Genomic DNA, 20,730 nt, shown 5'->3' with positions numbered 1-20,730 from the left:
GCCAGGTCTGTTTTCCTGGCTTCTCGCATTATACTGTCTTTCAGCTGCCAGACCAATTTAACTATATTATCTTGTAGTCTAGCCTCCGGGGGGGAAGTTCATGAGTGCCCTACTGTGTGTCCAAATGATTAGAATCTCATAAGTATGGCTCTCCTTGAGCACAAAATGAGAGACACCTCAGTACTGTCCCTTAGTCGTTTTCGCAGACATTCTGAATCTGCACATTAGCTCATTCCAAGCAGGCTTCCAGGTCAACCAGCTCTAGTTGTGTAACTATGTACTTTCTGCTGAAGATGAGCTTAATTTGAGCGTAATTGTCTCTGGAAAAGAAATTAACAGGAATTAATATTATGTGGTTTCTATTGTAGCAGTACATTTTATGGCAAGACCGGAGGCTCCTATTATGCTTTCTTATCTTGCATTTATTTCTATAGCAGCCAAGATAAGTGCAAGAACTACAGTTCCCAGAGGGCCAGGCAACAACTGGGCCATGGGAATGAGAAAAAAACGAGAGTACAGTAACCAATCAGCAGTCACACCATAGATAAGAGAACACACTGACTGCGCAGCTTCCTCTTTTCTTGCTGCTCGCAGTCAGATAAGTGTTCACTTATCTATGCTCGCCATTTAATTGTTGATATTTGGCTATTGTTATTAGTTTTAACGTTTATTGTTGTTGTTTCACTATTCTGCTGCCTCGTTTTGCGCTATTGCGCCTCTGGGTTCACGCTACTCGCACGTTCACTTTGCTGTCTAGTTTCTGTTACCGGCTCCTCTTCCCCCCCTCCCGCCCTTTCCGTTGGTTTCTCCCTGCTCCGCGGTCCTCGCGCTCCTTGCGCAGGCTCTTACCGCTTCTGGAGCTTCTTTCCGGTGCTTAGTTCTGCCGCCTCTGCCCACCGTTTTCCACAGCGGTTGCTTCTGTGCACGCCGGAGCTCTTTTCTACAGCTGCCTTTCTCCCGGTCTCTCGCTCCATGTCCTGGAGTCGACCCGCCCTGGTGCACGCCCCCTTTACACGCCTCCCTCTCTTCCTCACAGTATTAACCCTTTCCTACCACATTTCTCAAACATGGAAAATGAAAGTTCTTCAGAGGAAAATCCCTCTAACATGGACAATGGGTCTCTCAAACAGGACCTTCACAGATTTATTAATAATTCTGTCGAACAAGCAGTTGAAGTCTCCATGAAAAGAATGTCAAAGAACATGGATAATTCTATGGTCAGCATGTTGTCCAAGGTTTTAGCCCAATCTGCGGGGGATAGCAGAAAACGTAAGGTGGAACACTCTGCTTCTGTGCAAAAGCCTAAAAAGGCGTCCGCATTGGTTAGCGAGTCTTACTCGCCTATGGACGAGGACGAAGTGCCTCCCAGGCCTCCTGCTAAGGAGGGGCTTGTCGGTTCAGAGGGCAAAAGAAAGCAAAAATCCAAGCACACAGAGTCTCCTACTAAGAAATTAGTAATTTCCACCATCTTGGACACGGATGACGATATGCCTGATGCTGACCACTTGTGCGATATCTTTGATGTCACAGACCCCCCTCCCCCCAAAATACCCAAAAGTGATTCCTTTAACTTTGATCCAGTATTTGACTCAGAGGGTCTCCCTATGTTTGACCCGTCCTCCATCCGTCATCCCAACTCAACTGAGTGGTTTCCCTCACATCACGTTGGTGAATACATTTCTGCCCGCCTTCGTCTCCCTCTAGAGGCAGCTGTGCGTTCCAGATTAAAGTCTGAATGTCCCAAACCTGCCCTCCTTGATAAAATCACCCTTGTCCCTTCCATCGACCAAGCTCTCCTTACCTTCTTTTCTAAATTTGGTAAAGACCCTCGACGCGGGGTTGACAAGGCATGGTCCACATGCCAGGACAAAATGTTGGACATTGTTGGTCCCTTGGCCCGTATCTTCGACATGGCAGAGTCTGCCCGTCTTGATGGTTCTGATCTTTCAGCCAATGACATCTCCATGTGGGTACAGCATGCCTTCTGCCTTTTGGGCAATGCCAACGCAGCAATTACCCACGAAAGACGTAAGGGTCTTTTGATCAAGTTGGACCCCAAGCTAGCTAACCTTGCTCCCATGGACCCGGCTCTAAGGCAAATGGCATCCTCTTTGGGGAGAATTTGGTTCGCGACCTCAGCCGCTTTGTCTCTACCTTTGCCTCTCTTGACATGGCTCAACAATCCATAAAAAAAACCTTCGCCCCTCGGGTTTTTGGACGAGCCGGACGAGGCAGGGGTCGCTCTTCCGGCCGTCCCTACAATCAAGGCTCCAAAGGTTCTTACGACAACTCCCAAGAATACAAGCCGCAGTTCTATCCACAACGAGGACGTGGTTTCCGCGGCAGAGGGCGCAAAGGTTATCGCAACACCAACTCCATCAACAAGGTAAGCCTTTCTTCTTTCCCTCCTGTAGGGGGTCGATTAAAACTGTTTCTTCCAAAATGGCATTCCATAAGTGTAGATCCGTGGGTCCTCAACACAGTTCAAGGCTATCTTATAGAGTTTTACACTCCTCCTGTCCAGACCTCTTTCCCTCCTCCTCTAGTGTTTTCTTCACACATGGCAAACCTCATCTCAACCGAGATAAAGTCCTTGTTACAGAAAAATGGCATCAAAAATTTTCCCTACGACTCTACAGGCTTTTTAAGCTCCATTTTTCTAGTCCAAAAGAAAAACAAGAAATTATGCACTGTCATAAACCTAAAATGGTTCAACCACTTTGTGGTGTATCGTCATTTCAAAATGGAGACGATCCTTTATCTGAGAGATACCCTTCGGCCAAATGATTGGATGGTTCGCTTGGATCTCCAAGATGCCTATCTTACAGTTCCTATCCACCAGTCTCACTGGAAGTTCCTTCAGTTCCAGTGGTCAGGAGTTTCACCTCTCTTCCCTTTGGTCTCTCTTCTGCACCATGGTGCTTCACAAAACTTCTGAAGCCGGTGGTCGCTTTTCTGCGCTGTCTTGGGATCAGACTCCTAATATACTTAGACGATATTCTAATCCTGAATTTGGACAAACAGGGTCTCCTTGCAGATCTCCAGACCACTCAGTGTCTTCTTCTGGACTTGGGTTTCCTTGTAAATCTCGAGAAGTCTTCTCTGGTCCCCTCTCAGAACATGGAATTTCTGGGCTTCCTTGTGGACTCGGTAGAGGCGTCTTTACGCCTTCCCCTTTCCAATATTTCCAAAATCAAGGCGGAGATTGCCTCTGTGCTCCATCTTTCTGTCATCTCCCTCAGATCTCTGGCCAGGATTGTCGGTCTTCTTTCCTCTTCTATTCAGGCGATATTTCCGGGCCCCCTGCACTTTCGGGCCCTCCAACGCCTAAAGATCAGGCACCTTCGTCCAGGTTTAGCTTATTCAGACGTCATCGCTCTAGACCAAGAGTCCCGCACAGAACTGCAATGGTGGATAGACCATTTAGATGCGTGGAACGGGCACACTATCTTCGCCACATCCCCAGATCTTGTTTTAGAATCCGATGCCAGTCTATCGGGTTGGGGCGCCCGCTGTGGTCCAATCTCAACTGGAGGAGCATGGTCAAGAGAGGAGTCCAGACTGCACATAAATTGTTTAGAGATGCTTACTGGTTCCTTTGCGATCAAAAGTCTTTCCAAAGACAGGATCCGTTGTTCCATACTCTTATGCATGGACAATGTTTCTGCAGTTCGCTACATAAATCATCTCGGAGGCTCCAAGCCTCTAGCAGATTTAGCGAAAAGTCTATGGGAATATTGCCTAGCCCATCATCTCTCCTTGACAGCGGAATACCTCCCAGGCGACCTCAATTCTGTGGCGGATTGGCACTCGAGGTTCCTGCGCGACTCCAGCGACTGGAGGCTTTGTCCCTCCGTCTTCCTTTCTCTTTCTCTTTTGTGGGGTCCCTTTTCCATCGATCTCTTTGCTTCTCGCCTCAATTCCCATTTGCCTCAGTTTTTCAGCTGGCATCCAGACCCCCTAGCTCTAGCCACGGATTCATTCCTCCAGGATTGGTCTCGTCAACTAAATTATGCCTTTCCTCCTTTCATTATGATCAACAGAGTGCTGGCGCAAGTCCGCCGTCAGGAAACTTCTCTAGTACTGATAGTCCCCTTCTGGCAAGCTCAAATCTGGTTTCCTGTTCTTCTGGAAATGGCGATGGATTTTCCTGTACTTCTGCCGTCCTTCGACGATCTTCTTCTCAACCCTCGAGGCGAGAGTCACAGTCTGATCTTGGACAACTCCCTCACTCTGTCGGCCTGGAAAGTTTCCGGCCTTCCCCTTCTAACGTCCTCATTTCACAAGAGGCTGCTCACTTTATCAGCCAGGCCTGGGCTCCAGGCACTTCCAAAGCCTACAAATCCGCCTGGTCTCTTTGGGCAAGCTGGTGTCTGAAAGGTCTCTCGATCCCTTTTCAGCCCCTCTAGGTTTTGTTATCAATTTCTTAGCTTCTCAGGCCAGCGCTGGGAAAGCCTATCGCACTGTCAACGTCTACCGCTCTGCCATTTCCCTCAACCACGCCCAAATTGACGGGAAACCTGTAGGCGCTCATCCTCTGATTTGTCGCCTCCTCAAAGGTGTTCGATGCTCTAAACCACCGTTGGCTAAGTATACCTCTTTGTGGGATGTTTCTGTTGTACTTAAACTGTTTTTGAATTGGCCCTCTAATTCTGCTTTGTCTCTCAAAATGTTATCGGCCAAACTTACCATGTTACTTTGTTTGGTGTCTATCAAAAGGGTTTCTGATGTTAGAGCTTTGGATGTTTCTTCTCGCCAATTTTCCCCTACAGGTGTGCTGTTCCACATTCACAGACGCACGAAGACTAATTTAGACTCTGTTTTTTATCCCTATTTTCCTGATCAACCCCAACTTTGTGTGGGACAGTGTTTGAAAATGTATGAACCGCTGATCTCAGAACGCCCTCTTGTTCTCAACTTCTCATTCCCTTTCGTAAACCCCACCTTCCTGTTTCCTCCCCTACCCTCGCCAGGTGGGTTCGCTGGGTTATGTCCCTTGCCGGTATTGATGTCTCTGTTTTCGGAGCACATTCGGCTAGAGGAGCCATGGCTTCTAAGGCCTTTTGGGCTGGCTCCCGTTTAGAGGACATCCTGAGATCAGCAGATTGGTCCAATGACAGTATTTTCCGCATGTTTTACTGTAAGCCTATTCATTCTGTTGCTTCTGATGTTATTGATTTTCTTTAAACAAGCATAATAGGAGCCTCCGGTCTTGCCATAAAATGTAGATTTTCCTAGTTATTATGACGGAAAGTCTTAATTTTATTAAAGACACGGAGGCAAGTATTATCCCGCTGCTACACTATTAACATGTGTTCTCCCTCCCAACAGCGAATCCGGCCTTACCGCCTGCCTCATCATAGAAGATCTACTCTCCAGCGGCTCCGTTCATCTCCTGCTTGGATTTCCCCTCCGGTCCTTCCAGCTCCTTCTACGGATACTTTCGTTGGACTTTGGCTCTGGATTCCAGTGATTAAGGATTTCTGCTCCTGGACTTTGGCGTTCTTTCTGGTTATGGCTATTTTTCCTTTATTTTCAATTGTTATCTGACTGGCTCTAAGCGAAAAGAGGAAGCTGCGCAGTCAGTGTGTTCTCTTATCTATGTTGTGACTGCTGATTGGTTACTGTACTCTCGTTATTTTTTTTCTCATTCCCATGGCCCAGTTGTTGCCTGGCCCTCTGGGAACTGTAGTTCTTGCACTTATCTTGGCTGCTATAGAAATAACTGCAAGATAACAAAGCATAATACTCGCCTCCGTGTCTTTAATAAAATTAAGACTTTCCGTCATAATAACTAGGAAAATATAATTTATCACTGCTAAGAACGCTTAGCAGCTTATGCCTAATCATATATGCATATCATGTGTAACCATTATATTGGCATGATAATTCTTCCTGTCTTTAGCAATGCTCAAAGTCAAATGTTCAGAATAACTCAAAGTTTGTTTCTCAACATGGCCTTATGTTTAGAATACTGCTCTGTATTCGTAGGCTGTCCTCCCAAAAACTCCCATTGAAGTGATTGTTATTTGCAAACCGGAATCCTGAATCCATGTAGCAAGCTCCAGGGCGCAACAACATGGTAGCAGAATTGCTTTGCTTGGACACCATGAAACACAAGGGAAGATTTATCTGCCAGTCGAAGATGACCATTCCTTCTCCAAATAACATGAGAGTTCAAGGACAGCTGGGAAATGCAGCTTGTTGTCAGGGACGCATTGCGTAGTGTTCTCCACATACAGAAGGCCTCACACCAGAAAGTACTGACACTCTGTACACACCGCCAGCCTTTCCTTCTTTGAAATGGACTTGGCGTGAGCGGGTTTAGAGTAAAAAGTGTGCAATAAGCAGTAAACCATGCCTACTTACATGCCTCATTACAAATATAAAAGCTACACTGCTCTGGGGTTACCCTACCTACGCGTTGGTTCATTAATTAGCCTAGGCTGTACACACCCACTTAATGAAATGTCAAGGAACAATCTTATCCAACTTATTATTTATGGTAAGTTGACAGCACCAACTTACTTAGTTTATGCATCTTTGAGAGCATTGAAAACATTCAGAAGATGAACAACATGTTAGCTCTCAATGATTTGAGAAAAAGCAATTACAAAAACAAAAGGCAAACAAACATGAATGTTCTCCTTCTATTAGTTTTACATTGGGCTACTTGATATCTATGATATCTATACTTTACATTGTATTCGGGCCAACTCCTTGGCCAGATAATGGACCCTTGGTAGCAGCAAGGGTCTGTTTCATATTGCATCTACCGCCCAAATTGATTCATTGGCCGCCCCGCTCCCGCCTCCCAGCTGACCCGCCCTCCCGGCTACAGATTTAAGGGAAGCGCTGCTGGCGTTGCTGGAGTGACCACTGTGCCTTCTACGAGGCCGGGTCACCCCTCCTGCTGCCAAACGCCTTCCTTCCTCTCTGCCTGCCTGCCTGCCTGCCTGCCTGAGCGACCCAGCCGCCGCTGAGCCGCCCGTCATCGCCGATTCCCGCCGCTGCCTCCCTGCGGCCCCGCCCACCTCCAGCCCATTGGCCGCCCCGCTCCCGCCTCCCAGCTGACCCGCCCTCCCGGCTACAGATTTATGACGCCCCCAGAGCGACCGTGCAGCGGACGCGCGCAGCGGGAGCGCCGACTGAGCGCCGAAGGTGGGCCAAAGGTAAGCCCGTCTGCGCCTGGACCGCGCCCAGTGCCAGGACCCCTGGCCCCCGCAGACCCCAGCCCACCCGCCGGACGTACGACGCCGCCACCCTCAACGCACTCCACGCCGGCCGAGTCCCGGGCTGCTACCGAGCCACCCCGAGACGCACCCACGGACCCTTCTTCTGCAACTCCTGCAAGTTCACCTGCATCCGGACCTGCACCACTCCAGTAGTGCCCAAGACCTCGACGAGCAACAGCAGCAGCCACCTGAGATGCATCCTGCTCAACACCCGCTTCGTCCACAGGCACGCCATCGAGATCTGGAACCTGCTCGACACCACAGCCCCAGACGTCGCCTTCTTCACGGAAACCTGGATGAACGCCTCCTCTGCGCCTGACATCGCCATCGCCATCCCAGACGGCTACAAGATCATCCGAAGGGACCGCATCAACCACACCGGAGGAGGCATCGCCATCGTCCACAGGAACACCATCCGCATCACGACCAACACCGATGACACCCTCGCAACCGCCGAGCACCTGCACTTTCAAGTCCACATCAACCCCAAGACCACCCTCAGAGGCACCCTCATCTACAGACCCCCTGGACAACGCACACAATTCAGCGAAGACATCGCCGACTTCATCAGCCCACACGCCCTCTGCTCCGCTGACTACATCCTCCTAGGGGACCTCAACTTTCACCTGGAGAACAACAACGACCGCAACACCACCACCCTGCAGGACAACCTCGCCAACCTGGGACTCGAGCAACTGGTGACCACCCCCACCCACTACGCCAGACACACACTCGACCCCGTCTTCTCATCCAGCAAGGACATCGCCTTCAGCCACGCCACCGGACTCCACTGGACGGACCACAGCTGCGTCCACTTCAGCTTCGCAAGGACCACGATCCACCACCACCAGCAACAGGCTGCACGCAGGAACTGGAACAAGATCACAGCCGACCAGCTCGCGTCCTCCCTGAGCATGAACCCTCCCACCAGCACAACGAACCCTAGCCAGGCGGCCACCAACCTCACGAAGTGGATCAGTGACTGCGCAGACGAGCTCGCCCCCCTGAGGACCCCGCCCAGCAGACCCGGCAGCAAGAAAGCCCCATGGTTCACCGACGAACTCAAGAGCTCCAAGAAGAACTGCCGAGCCCTCGAGAGAACCTGGCGCAGAGACCCAACACCGGACAACATGACTGCCCTCAAGCTCGCCACCCGAAAACACCACCAACTCATCCACCAAGAAAACTGCATTCAAGGAACGACTGGACAACAACGCACACAACAGCAAAGAACTCTTCAACATCGTGAAAGAGCTCGCCAACCCCAACGCCGGAAACAACGACATCACCCCTTCGAAAGACCTCTGCAACTCCCTCCCTCGCCTCCTACTTCCACAACAAGATCGCGGACATACACAACAGCTTCAGCACTCAACCGACGAACACCACTACCGAACCACCGCCCCCCACCACCACCCTCCGCGCCTGGACTCCGATCAGCACCGAAGACACCGTCCGCACGATGAACTCCATCCACTCCGGATCTCCGACAAGGCCGACGCTATCATCGCACCCAACCTGCGGGACATCATCAACACCTCCTTCGACACCACTACCTTCCCGGAGAGCTGGAAGCACGCCGAACTCAGCGCTCTACTCAAGAAGCCATCGGCCACCGTCAACAAGCAGCTGGCTGCCTTCCTCGAGACGAACGGATCCCTCGACCCCTCGCAGTCTGGCTTCCGGGCCAACCACAGCACCGAGACCGCCCTGATCGCAGTCACCGATGACATCCGAGCGCTGCTCGACAACGGAGAAACAGCGGCCCTCATCCTCCTTGACCTCTCCGCGGCCTTCGACACTGTCTGCCATCGTACCCTAGTACAACGCCTCAGCTACGTCGGAGTCCAGGAGAAGGCACTGGAGTGGATCATCTCCTTCCTCGCCGGAAGGACACAGAGAGTCCGCCTCCCCCCGTTCAGATCTGAAGCCACCGAAGTCATCTGCGGCGTCCCTCAAGGCTCCTCGCTCAGTCCAACCCTCTTCAACATCTACATGAGCCCCCTCGCAGACATCGCACGCCAGCACAACCTCAACATCATCTCCTACGCCGACGACACCCAGCTGATCCTCTCCCTTACCAACGACACCGCCAGAGCCAACCTTCACGAAGGGATGAAAGAGGTAGCCGAATGGATGAAGAACAGCTGCCTGAAACTGAACTCAGATAAAACGGAAGTCCTCATCCTGGGATCCTCACCCGCCGCTGGGACGACTCCTGGTGGCCCCCCGCCCTAGGCAGCGCATCCAAACAAACAGACCACGCACGCAACCTGGGCTTCACCCTGGACTCCTCCCTCTCCATGACCAGACAAGTCAACGCCGTCTCCTCGTCGTGCTTCAACATCCTCCGCATGCTACGTAAGATCTTCCGGTGGATCCCCACCGAGACCAGGAAGACGGTCACCCAGGCCCTCGTCACCAGCCGTCTGGACTACGGCAACACCCTCTACGCCGGAACCACCGCCAAACTCCAGAAGAGACTCCAGCAGATCCAGAACACCTCAGCACGACTCATCCTGAACATCCCCCGTCGCAGCCACATCTCTGGACACCTGAGAGATCTGCATTGGCTCCCGGTCAACAAGAGAATCACCTTCCGTCTCCTCACCCACGCACACAAAGCCCTTCACAGCCAAGGCCCAGGATACCTCAACAGCCGCCTCAACTTCTACGCTCCCAAACGCCAGCTTCGATCGACCAGCCACGCCCTCGCCGCCGTCCCCCGCATCCGTAGAGCCACCACAGGGGGACGGTCCTTCTCCTACCTCGCCGCCAAGACATGGAACTCCCTCCCCACCCCCCTCCGCCTGACCCAGGACCACCCCGCCTTCAGGAAGCAACTCAAGACCTGGTTGTTCGAGCAGTAGCAGATCCCCCCCCCCACCCCCACCCCCAGCGCCTTGAGACCGTCAGGGTAAGTAGTGCGCTATATAAATACGATGATTGATTGATCCTACAATCATACAGTGTGAGCCAACCCCCAGGGATAGGGGTAATTGAGTCTCTGTTGTCCAGCTTTGTCTTTCCCTGTGCATGATGCTGCAACACATATTGTTAGCAAAGTATACTGATTCCAGCTATGAAGATCCAGGCAATTAACTCTTGGCACCACCTTTCGATGCATTGATATTGTGTAATAGGAGCTCCAACCAGTGGTCAGCTTCTGCTACCTTTGTGTCACATTGCATTACATCTCACATCAAGACTTGCATGAGGCATCTCTGCCACCTTCAGTTATAATGGGAGCTACCATAAGCTACAAGGGATGTTGCAGGCACTGACAAAGAGGAACAACTGATACAGGCTGCCTAGGAACAGGAACAGGGAAGGCTATCTTGTCTCGGAACATGAACGAGCTCTGCCTGCTGCCTTATAATGGGAATGCCTTGCTGTCTGTCTTCAAAACATATGACCAGAGTCCAGCCACACCTGAAGGTGCAACATCTCGATTCATTACCTAGTTATCTTGGGATGAGACCGGAGAGAATCCAGTATATAATGACGAGGCAGATGTTGTACCCCAAGATGGTGACTTGTTCACCTTTTCGCTGAGTTGTAACCATTGTCCCTGTGCATTCAGTGACATTACAAGGATTACAGACAAACAGGGTTCTGGATTGTCCTGTGTATCTGTCTTGCATGCAGATCATGAAAATCAATTGCAGAGCATTGGGTTCCGTGTTTTACATCCATCCTGTCTTTCCCACATTTTCTTCATTGTTCACTCTTGTTGGTAACGGTGTTGAATGTTCGCTATTCAGAAGTGGTGGGAATAGTGTCTCTGTGAGATCTTTCATTTGCCCTGGATGCTAGTGTGCAACAGGTGGTGCAGTCTGGAGTATTGCAGTACAGGCACAGAAAACAGTGAATGGACCATTCCACGTTTTCCTCTCATTCTAAATTAATCTTGATGTTCTTTTTAGGGAGTGAATTAATCTTTTTACATTACCGTTTTGCTGAGGCCATGGTTGGGGTATTTTGCAGTGGTGATTAGTCTGTATGTTAAGGTAGTCCGCAGAACCACTGCCCTGAAATGTTGGGCTATTGTTCATTTTCTTAATTCGTGAGTGACCCATACATTTTCAATTTTTTGGGACAATTTTTCAATTGCCTTGATCTTGTGATTTCAACTACAGGATGTGGGGTGTTATTTTTTATATAAAGAAGGGCTAGCTTCCTGTTCTCATTGTGTTGTGCTAAATATTGTTTAAATATTGGATAATAAGAAAATCTATTAAAAATGCCAGGTCTTAGATTACAGTTCCTCCAACTTTGTGTTTATCTCCTCCTTATGATCTCTGCCTCTACCCCATCTTTTTACAAGTGTCCCCTTACTTTAACCTGACTAGCTGAGGCCGGTCATATCCTATTTGTGTGGTAGAAGTCTGATTTGCTCTTGCCATACTTTATCTGTTAGTTTGTGTTAAGGAAGAGAGATAGAGAGAGAAATAAAAGAGACAGAAAATACAACCCAAGCTGTGAGGATCAGATCAGTCCTCATAGTGTGGGTAAATCCTGACAGAACCAGAAAAACACTATCTTTGTGAGGACCGTTGTGTTAGGTACTTTCGAGTGAGTGCATGAAAAAGCTAAAAGTGCAGTTATATTTGGCTTGGTACACTTAATTACATACCCTACTAAAGCAAGCGTGAAGTTTGAATTGTAAATAAATATTTCATTACAGTCAATGTCCGGTCCTCAGAATAATAGGTATGTTATGTTGTGTGTGTTTGATCTGTGCAAGCTGTGCTTTTTCTGTGTGTTTGAAAAGCTTGCAAGGCTTCTACTGATGTTGCACCTGTTCTCTGCAAAGAACACAAACTGCATGTATAGTCTAGTCAAATTAGTTCAAAAAATGGGCTAACCTAGAACTAATTGCAATACAATTTCTGTGAGTAGATTCTTATTGAAAATTTCCCGTAGAAAACGATGGTGAAAAGTCTACCACTCTATCATGTTAATCCAATATGGCAGATTTTTCAAAATGGCTGCCCATTATTTGCGATATAGGGTAAAACTGTTTATATGCCCATGTGTGGTATCATTTTATATGTTTTTAGGGACGGGAAAGTCAAAAATAACATCAAAAAATGTTTCTGATGACTATAACATAAAATTGGGAATAATAAAATAAACAACGATAATATATGTTAATATGCCAAACATAGTTTTGACATTTTTTATTTACATTTTTTTAACATCATTTGAAAAGGGAAACAAATTTCAACTAGATAATATAGCACTTCTCAATATGACACTGACAAATGAAAATTGTTAAGGAGATAAATTCAAACAGCACTCCTTAGTATAAGAACAGTATGATTTCAATCATCGTCCATGTCCACTTCCATGGAATTTGCAACAGCTTATTCCTCGACAATCCGTGCACACATCTGTGCACACTATTCCCTGTCTTTTGCATATACATTGCAGAGTCGCCCTTTGACTCTTGATACAGCCACATTTCAATGTTATTAAATGATCTGGTGCTGGTGCTTGACTCATTCTAATGGGAGCCAATCTTCCATCTTTCACTTCAAATCCCCACTGTAATGGATCCATATGAATACCCATCCACTGCTGCACCTGATGATATACTCTGAGTGAATGAAATTTGCAGGCATCCTCTGTAGGAGGCAAGACTTCTGGTTTCACATGTATTGTTGAGTTTGTTGCCTTTGAAGTGAAGTCTCATATCATATAGTGTGCTGTCTCCTGTTATTCCTCCATACAACAATATAATCGGTTTAAGTACAGCATTTTCAATTTATTCTGTTGATTTTTGTGAAGTTTGGAATACGGCAGCACTTTCTTTGAAAATGCCTGATTTTCTTAGCAACTTTATGGAGTCACGTTTTCCTAATCTAAATGGTTTGGAGGTGGTATCGCATCCTAATACGGCGTGAGCAAATAAGATGTGAGAGCAGACGTCATTACCTAAAGCTTTTGCTAATTTCCTAATATCATACACAGTTATGTTTTTGGAAGATTTCTTAGGTTCTGGGAAAATATCAAATTGGTTTTCTTGAAAATGATGAAGGAGTAGTATGAGAAGGGTATACAACGTTTACAACGCGCGCGTTACAACGAAGTACCATTACCACGCGGTTATAACAACGAAAGTTGTTACAGCGAATTGCGCTGGGTGGCGCTCAAGGATAATAAATCCTTTAATTTACTATCCCAACACCTTCCCTACTATCCACGGGGACTGGTGTTGGAATAGTAAATTATATTTTTTAAATTTGCGCCCCTCCCAACGCAAGTCGTTGTAACGACTTGCGTTGTTACAACCGCGTTGTAATGGTACGCGTTGTAACAGTGTGCGTGGTAGTGACATACTTCCATGAGAAGATCGGTGTCCTCGCCAACAATGGCTGTAGGATGAGTTTTGGCCGACTCAATAGCCTCAAACGACCATGAAGTCTGCATCACTATGAGCTTGCTTTGTTTTACACCCAGCTTCTTGTAACTTTTGCGATAATTGAGCAATGAAGGATTGTTTATTTTCATTATTACTCAGAAATAATTGTTTCTGGATGGCGATGGAGGTAGAAGTTATGAAATTTACTTTAGGTCCTACAATACCTCGGTTTCTTTTTAGATGGGCTTCTGATTTTGTAGAAATCGTATCTCCTTATCCGTCGAATACATGAGCAGTTGTACTTTTAAAAGTAACGACATCAGCAGTCCCTGCAACTGTTCCTATCAAAATGCACTTTGAGTTTTTGTTTTATATACTTCGAACTGTATGGTTCGCCATCTTCTGGCAGTAATTCTCGCATTTTATTAACAAGTTCTTTAAAAGTAGTTTGTTCTTCATCATTTTCCACCATGTATTTAACTACTTGAAGAAAAGTTTCCTGGCGAACTGAGTCCTCTGGTCGACCGTAAGATATTGGAGGGTTATCAGTGAACTGCCCAGGAATGGATTTTCCAGTATAAAAATTGACGTAACACTGTTTGTGGTAGCATGCATCTACAGCATGTAAATCAGACACATTTTGGCTACGTCTCTTAACTTTGTCTGACCATTCATCATTGCGTTTGTTGCATTTTTGTAAAACTGAGGATTTGAATTCAACTGTACGTGCATTAAACCACGCATTTGTTTTCCTCTCCCTGAAGTATAAACTTAACTCAGTACCACAGAAAAAAAAAACATTCTAAAATCAAACAGGGTTTCACACGACCGTAGAACACGATAAGTTGTGGGATCTGATTCTTTGTCCTGGAACAGAGTTTTCAAGTTAACAAAACGCGCTCTATATTTCTTGTGAATTTTCTGCCCAACATAAACGTGAAACTTAGATATTTTTCTCTCCTTGCATGTTTTTTTGAATTCCAGTCACTCCTCTTTCAGAGAGTACAGATACGTCGTCATCTTCTTGAAACACCACATCACAAATGAAACCCTTTTCTACGTCCATTTTCACTGTATCTCACAGCAACTCGCAAGAACCTGTAACACATAAATGAAACATTTTTAATTAACAAAGAAGCAAACTATAACAATATAACAGTGGAGAAGTGTGGCTCACTGGTTAGAGCAGGAAGACCCTGAAGCAGAGGTCAGACCCGGGACCAGGGTTCAATTCCTGACGCGGCAGGGTGTTGAGCTCAAATGTCCACGGACTCGATAATTCTCGCTTCGGTGCCTGACCTAATCATGGGTTCACACTCTGCAACTCTGGGCATTAAGCTTGCTTAATCTCCACAACGACCCCCCCGCGGCGGGATGCCTGGCTTTCACCTTGGGGATGCCCTGTAGGGGCTATCTCACAGGGAAAAACCAGGACGGGTTCCCAAGGCAAGCGCGGAGATACCCCTTCGGGGGTCGATTCTGGCACTATATAAGAATGCAATAATAATAATAAATAATAATAATAACAGCAAAGTTACAATACAAAACACAAACAAAAGCAAACTTTTTATTTCAAAAGTTAATTGTAATATTTACGTGCTTCACACTTTGTCATATAAGTCAATGAACAAATTATACAAACTTTGTCTATCTGACATATTTCACGATTATTTGATATTATGGTCATCAGAAACAATTTCTGATGTTATTTTTGACTTTCCCGTCCCTAAAAACATATAAACTTATACCACACATGGGCATATAAACAGTTACACCCTATATCTCAAATAATGGGCAGCCATTTTTAAAAATCCGCCATATTAAATTAACGCGTCATGATAGAGTGGTAGACTTTTCACCATCGTTTTCTACAGAAAAATTTCAATAACAATGCACTCACAGAAATTATAATGCAATTAGTTCTAGGTTCTGCAACAAATTGACTAGTCTAGTACTACTGCAGGCCATGCCACACTTGCCCTGCTTGAAGAAACAATTTTCCAGGCCTGTCTTAGATTTACTCTACTCTGTAAGAAGATAACCTTGCACTGCTGTTAGCTATGCTGTGCTCATCGGGTCTTTGTGTGAATGCGGCACCATTGCATCTGCTGCTAGCTGTGCCGTACGTTCTTGTTCTGTGTTAGGAGCTGGTTATAATGCGTATATTCTGTCTGAATGGGATTCATTCTGCTGCTGCCCAGTGTGTGTCACTTGTGCTTGTTAATGCACGATGCAGTGCTGATGGCTATACTATACTCTATACAATGTGTGCGGTTGGTGGCATTTGTGAAGACCTTCGCTTTTCTAATGTTAGTTGAATGATTAAAACACATGTGTAATGATTGCTCTTCGATTTTTGTTTAGCATGTGATCTCGGACCTCCTGAAAAGTGGGCTTTTGTTTACTGCAAGGGACAGGAAGTGCTCCAGATAACTGATGAGTGTGAATAATGGATTATGAGCATGCATGGAGCTTATACACATCTATGCCACATGCCCCCACAGTAGCTAACATCTATATGGCTTATTTTGAACACCTCTATATATATATATATATATATATATATATATATATATATATATATATATATATATATATATATATATATATATATATATATATATATATATGAGGCTGCCCCGTTTTCCGAGCCGGTACATCGGTAGTCCCGCTATATCGATGACATTCTGTTAATTTGGAAAGATGACCTTGACAAATTACAAGAATTCCTTAAATAAATAAACTTGTGTGACACCAATTTACACTTCACAGCTAATGTTGGTGACCACAGTATTGAATTCTTGGACATTGAAATAATTGATGTGGAGACTACATTGGAAGTAGACCTCTACATTAAACCGACCACGAGAAATACTCTTCTACACTTTTCCAGCTATCATCCTAAATGTCAGAGGGGCAGTATTCCTTTAGGACAATTTTTAAGTCTCTGGCGTAATTGTACCAATGTCAAAGATATCGATCTGCGAGCAGTGATCATGAAACAAAAATTCTTCAATCGTGGCTATCCGAGAAGACTGATTAGGGAGGCCTACAAAAGAGCCCGTTTCTGTGATCGTGATCACCTTCTACAAAATAATACCAAGAAAGGACTTCCTAAATTAGTTTGTGTCACCCGACACTCAAAGTTTAATGAAAAAATTTGCCAGACCATTAATGCCCAATGGCACATACTCCACGCTAATGCTGACCCTGTTGCCATTTTGACTCGTCCAATGTTTGCTCATAAACGCAATAAAAAGGTGAAAGACCTAATGGTTCATTCCAGAATCAAATCCCATCCCACACGTGTACAAAAAACTATATGTGGCCAGTTTCCCATCACAGGAAATCGTAAATGTGCAAATTGAAAGGCTTGTGAAGGAGGGATTGTTACGGATACATATACATACAAACACATAGAAATCAAATTAAAATCCTTCACCAATTGCAAAATGGCTAATGTAGTGTATTTGCTACTCTGTCCCTGTGAAAAGGGTTACTTTGGAGAGACAGCACGTCAATTCTCAACTCGTTTAACTGAACATCGGTCGGCAATTAAAACCAACAAAATCACGGCACCCATGGTCTGGCATTACAAAGATGCTCACCACAAAGAAAGTGAGATCCGTTGGTTAATTTGGGAAAAAATTTACTGCACGAATGAACACGATTCAGAGTCAGTAAGAAAACGAAGAGAGGTCTTTTGGATCTTCTCTTTGGATACGCATATTAAAGGTCTAAATTCTGAAATTCCCTGGGACCAGGCAATTCGATATAATGATTAATTTACACCATCATTTTCATTAGTTCTGCCATTATTAATATCGCATTATGTTGTCTAAAGATGTTGGTGTATCCACATGTCAGTTACATCCATTACCAAGTCCAGCACCCTGTGTTAACATATTTGAAACGCCATTAGCCTTTGTCTGGGTAGAACTTATTAATTTTAAGTTTTCCGTTGAGTAACTAGCTATGTTGTTTTTATTCTATAGACCCCTTTGCAGTAAAGGTTTTCACTATTCTATTTTATTTACATATGGTTTACGCCCGGCTCCCCTCTTGAAATACTAAAAGGCTTTTCCTTATATACAAGGGAGTTGTCTGCTTTATACTTCTGCTAGCTAGTGTTGGGTTTCAGTTATCAACCGGCATGCATCAGCATATTTCTGTCATCCCCTTTCGTTACAATTCGCAGGCATCAGGCCAGTGATTGAGGTAACTTCTTCTGTTTGGCAATATTTTGGAAGTCAGCATTATGTGTGGGTTCCGATAATTAATCACTTCTAGCCCACTTTTGTATTGTGGTAGCATAACAGTATGATGCACCGTTACCGGTATGTGTCATTTTTTAGAGTTCCTGAGGCCCTTTCCTCTCATGTGCATAACAACTGGCACTGAGAGATTCGTACTTTCGGTAAGGCTGATCCATTGGTATCGGAGGTATGCCTATCTGGTAGGTTGTCATCAACAGCTGACAGCCACATGATGTTCATGTGACCAGCTGTTACACTTTAAAAAGACCGCGAGAAACGCAAACCTGATTCCGGATTTCTGAAAGGTCAACGCAGCACAGATCGTTACGTCACGCTGAGCTGTCTGCTCTCCAAAGTTATTTATTGGTAAGTTGCACCGCTCTCGCTTCAGTATCTTACATTATTTAAGTATCCTTGTAAACCTCTTTCGGCTATAACTGTCATGCGCGTAATTTTTTTTAATCGGTAGTGTATTGCCTAATAATAGTATCTATATGCAATGTAGCCCTATTACCTTCTTTGTCACTTTCTTTACCGCTAATATGCACGCAGCGTGCCGGTGGATCGTGTATGCGTTTTTCTGATCATTCAGCAACACGTACTTGCCCCTTTGAGATACGATAATGGCAGGTTAGATTGAGTGCACGCTACCCGATTTGCATATGCGCTTTTAACCACTGTTCGCATGCTTACTGGTACATATACCGGCTGGGTATTTTATACATCCATTACCCACAGTGTATGAAGCTATGACTCCAGTATGCCTTTACTAGACACTGCATGCATCGTACTTTAACCCTATCCATTTGAAGCATATATCGTGAGATCACTAGGACATATTGAGGAACTGGCGGCTTCATTCGCATTCATACAATATTGTAACACCGATACTTACCCACCAAACCTTACATTTTGTTTTCAGATATATAGCAGGAGTTTCATGAAAACTCGGGATATCAGCAGCTCGTCCCTATATATGTGTCGTAGATAACTCTGGTACCTTACTTATTCTGCTTAACCTTTGGCATTGTTTCCAGTTATCAGCAGTTTTAGAATTAATGTTTTCTTGTACTTGTCGGTTTTTCCCACCATCTTCTTTAGAACATCTAATGACGACAAAACTTTGAGGACATCAGGCTACTTTAGCCTCTTTTTCTGAGCTTTTAAGGTAAAAAAACTATTGACTGGTTGAAATGCATATGTTGTATAAGTCACGATACACCCTATATAGACACATATGTCTGCCCATTGTTTCAGCTTCTGGGTTCTCATCTGATTGAACCATTTCTGGATCTTTTTGTGTACCGTCTTTACCTTATCTTGAACCCAGTATGACCGATATACAGGTAGGCTAAACTTAACATCATATTGTTCTAGATGCAACAATTTAGTAGATTGACACACATAAATGTGACTTACCAATATTTTGCTCTGTATATATAAATATAGGTTTATACTCTCTTGCCTTTGCTCCATTTCTGTAGGATAAGGCTCTGACTATCCCAATATTTGTCTTCTTTCACCATAGTTCTCATCGTTTTTTAGTATTACAAATCCATTGGTCAGTATGTATTTATATATATATATATTGTTAGTGTAGCTATTTTTCAGTACACCAATAAGCACACAGTGTATGAATGTGAGGTATATATTATGGACAAGACATTTTTTTTCTTCTCTATATGCCTAAACGTTTACCTGCATTTCCCAGGTTGATCTTCTTCTTTATTCATTTTTAATTCTAATATTTCCAATTCTTCTTTTTCCAAGTTCTCTATATTGCATAATTTGCACTTTTATGTATTTTTTTTACACAACTCCAGTCAAGTTCAATATAGATGTGAAACTGTATCATCTTTTGTAAATTGAATTAGCATTATTATAACAGTTGGTTTAAAATATATTTATAGAGTGACACTATGAGTTTGTTTAATTTTGGTAACATGGTAGTGACATGCAATTGTTCTTGCAAAATATACGTTTTTGGAGGTGGAACTCCTGAGGAAGGCAGCGTGGGCTGCCGAAATGCGCGTTGAGCTTGGAACACCACCCGATAATTTGTTGTTCTATGGACATTGCTCTCAATAACTTGAATTGTTGTTTAATCAAGTGTTGTTTGTGCTGTTTTTTATCTATATAAATTATCATTATTGATAGGCTGAATAATTGTATTGTATTGTATATTGGATTTCTATAGCGCTTATCACCCAGGGGTCTCTAAGTGCTTGCCTTGGAAACCCGTCCTGGCTTTTCCCTGTGAGATAGCCCCTACAGGGCATCCCCAAGGTGAAAGGCAGGCATCCCGCCCCAGGGGGCCGTTGTGGAGATTAAGCAAGCTTAATGCCCAGAGTTGCAGAGTGTGAACCCATGATTAGGTCAGGCACCGAAGCGAGAATTATCGAGTCTGTGGACATTTGAGCTCAAGACCCTGCCGCGTCGGGAATTGAACCCTGGTCCCGGGTCTGACCTCTGCTTCAGGGTCTGCCTGCTCTAACCAGTGAGCCACACTTCTCCACAATTGACTGAAATACTTAATAATGCTCATGTCAATCCTTACCTAGAGATGTATAATTATTATACAACCTCTTTTTAACAACACTGCCATGTATAATAAATAAAATATTTTTTTTAGTTTTTCATATATTAGTGTCACTATTGATTTTCTGCTTAATTTTTCAATTTGCTACTATTGAGTTGTTTATTTAATTGAAGTTGCCCTAGCCCATTTACAGTACATATGTTATGATTTTCATCACTTCTCTGACATCTGAGAACTTAAGGGGTGGGTATGTTTATTTATACGTACGGTACGCAATATTTCCTAGGTAGCGCCTCTACTCTAAACCTCAAGACATGGCCTTGAGTGACTTCA

At 45.0% G+C, this 20,730-nt stretch overlaps 1 pseudogene; it reads left to right on the top strand.

Annotated features, from left to right (window-relative positions):
* Nucleotides 1-1,067: 1,067 nt before the first annotated feature.
* LOC147751165 (uncharacterized) overlaps nucleotides 1,068-20,730 on the top strand; it is a 34,383-nt pseudogene continuing 14,720 nt past the window's right edge.

The sequence above is a fragment of the Lissotriton vulgaris genome, chromosome 1_1 (genome assembly GCF_964263255.1).
Source record: "Lissotriton vulgaris chromosome 1_1, aLisVul1.2, whole genome shotgun sequence".
Taxonomy (NCBI): domain Eukaryota; kingdom Metazoa; phylum Chordata; class Amphibia; order Caudata; family Salamandridae; genus Lissotriton; species Lissotriton vulgaris.
The sequence above is the reverse complement of the archived record's forward strand: the minus strand, read 5'-3'. Positions and strand labels throughout refer to the sequence as shown.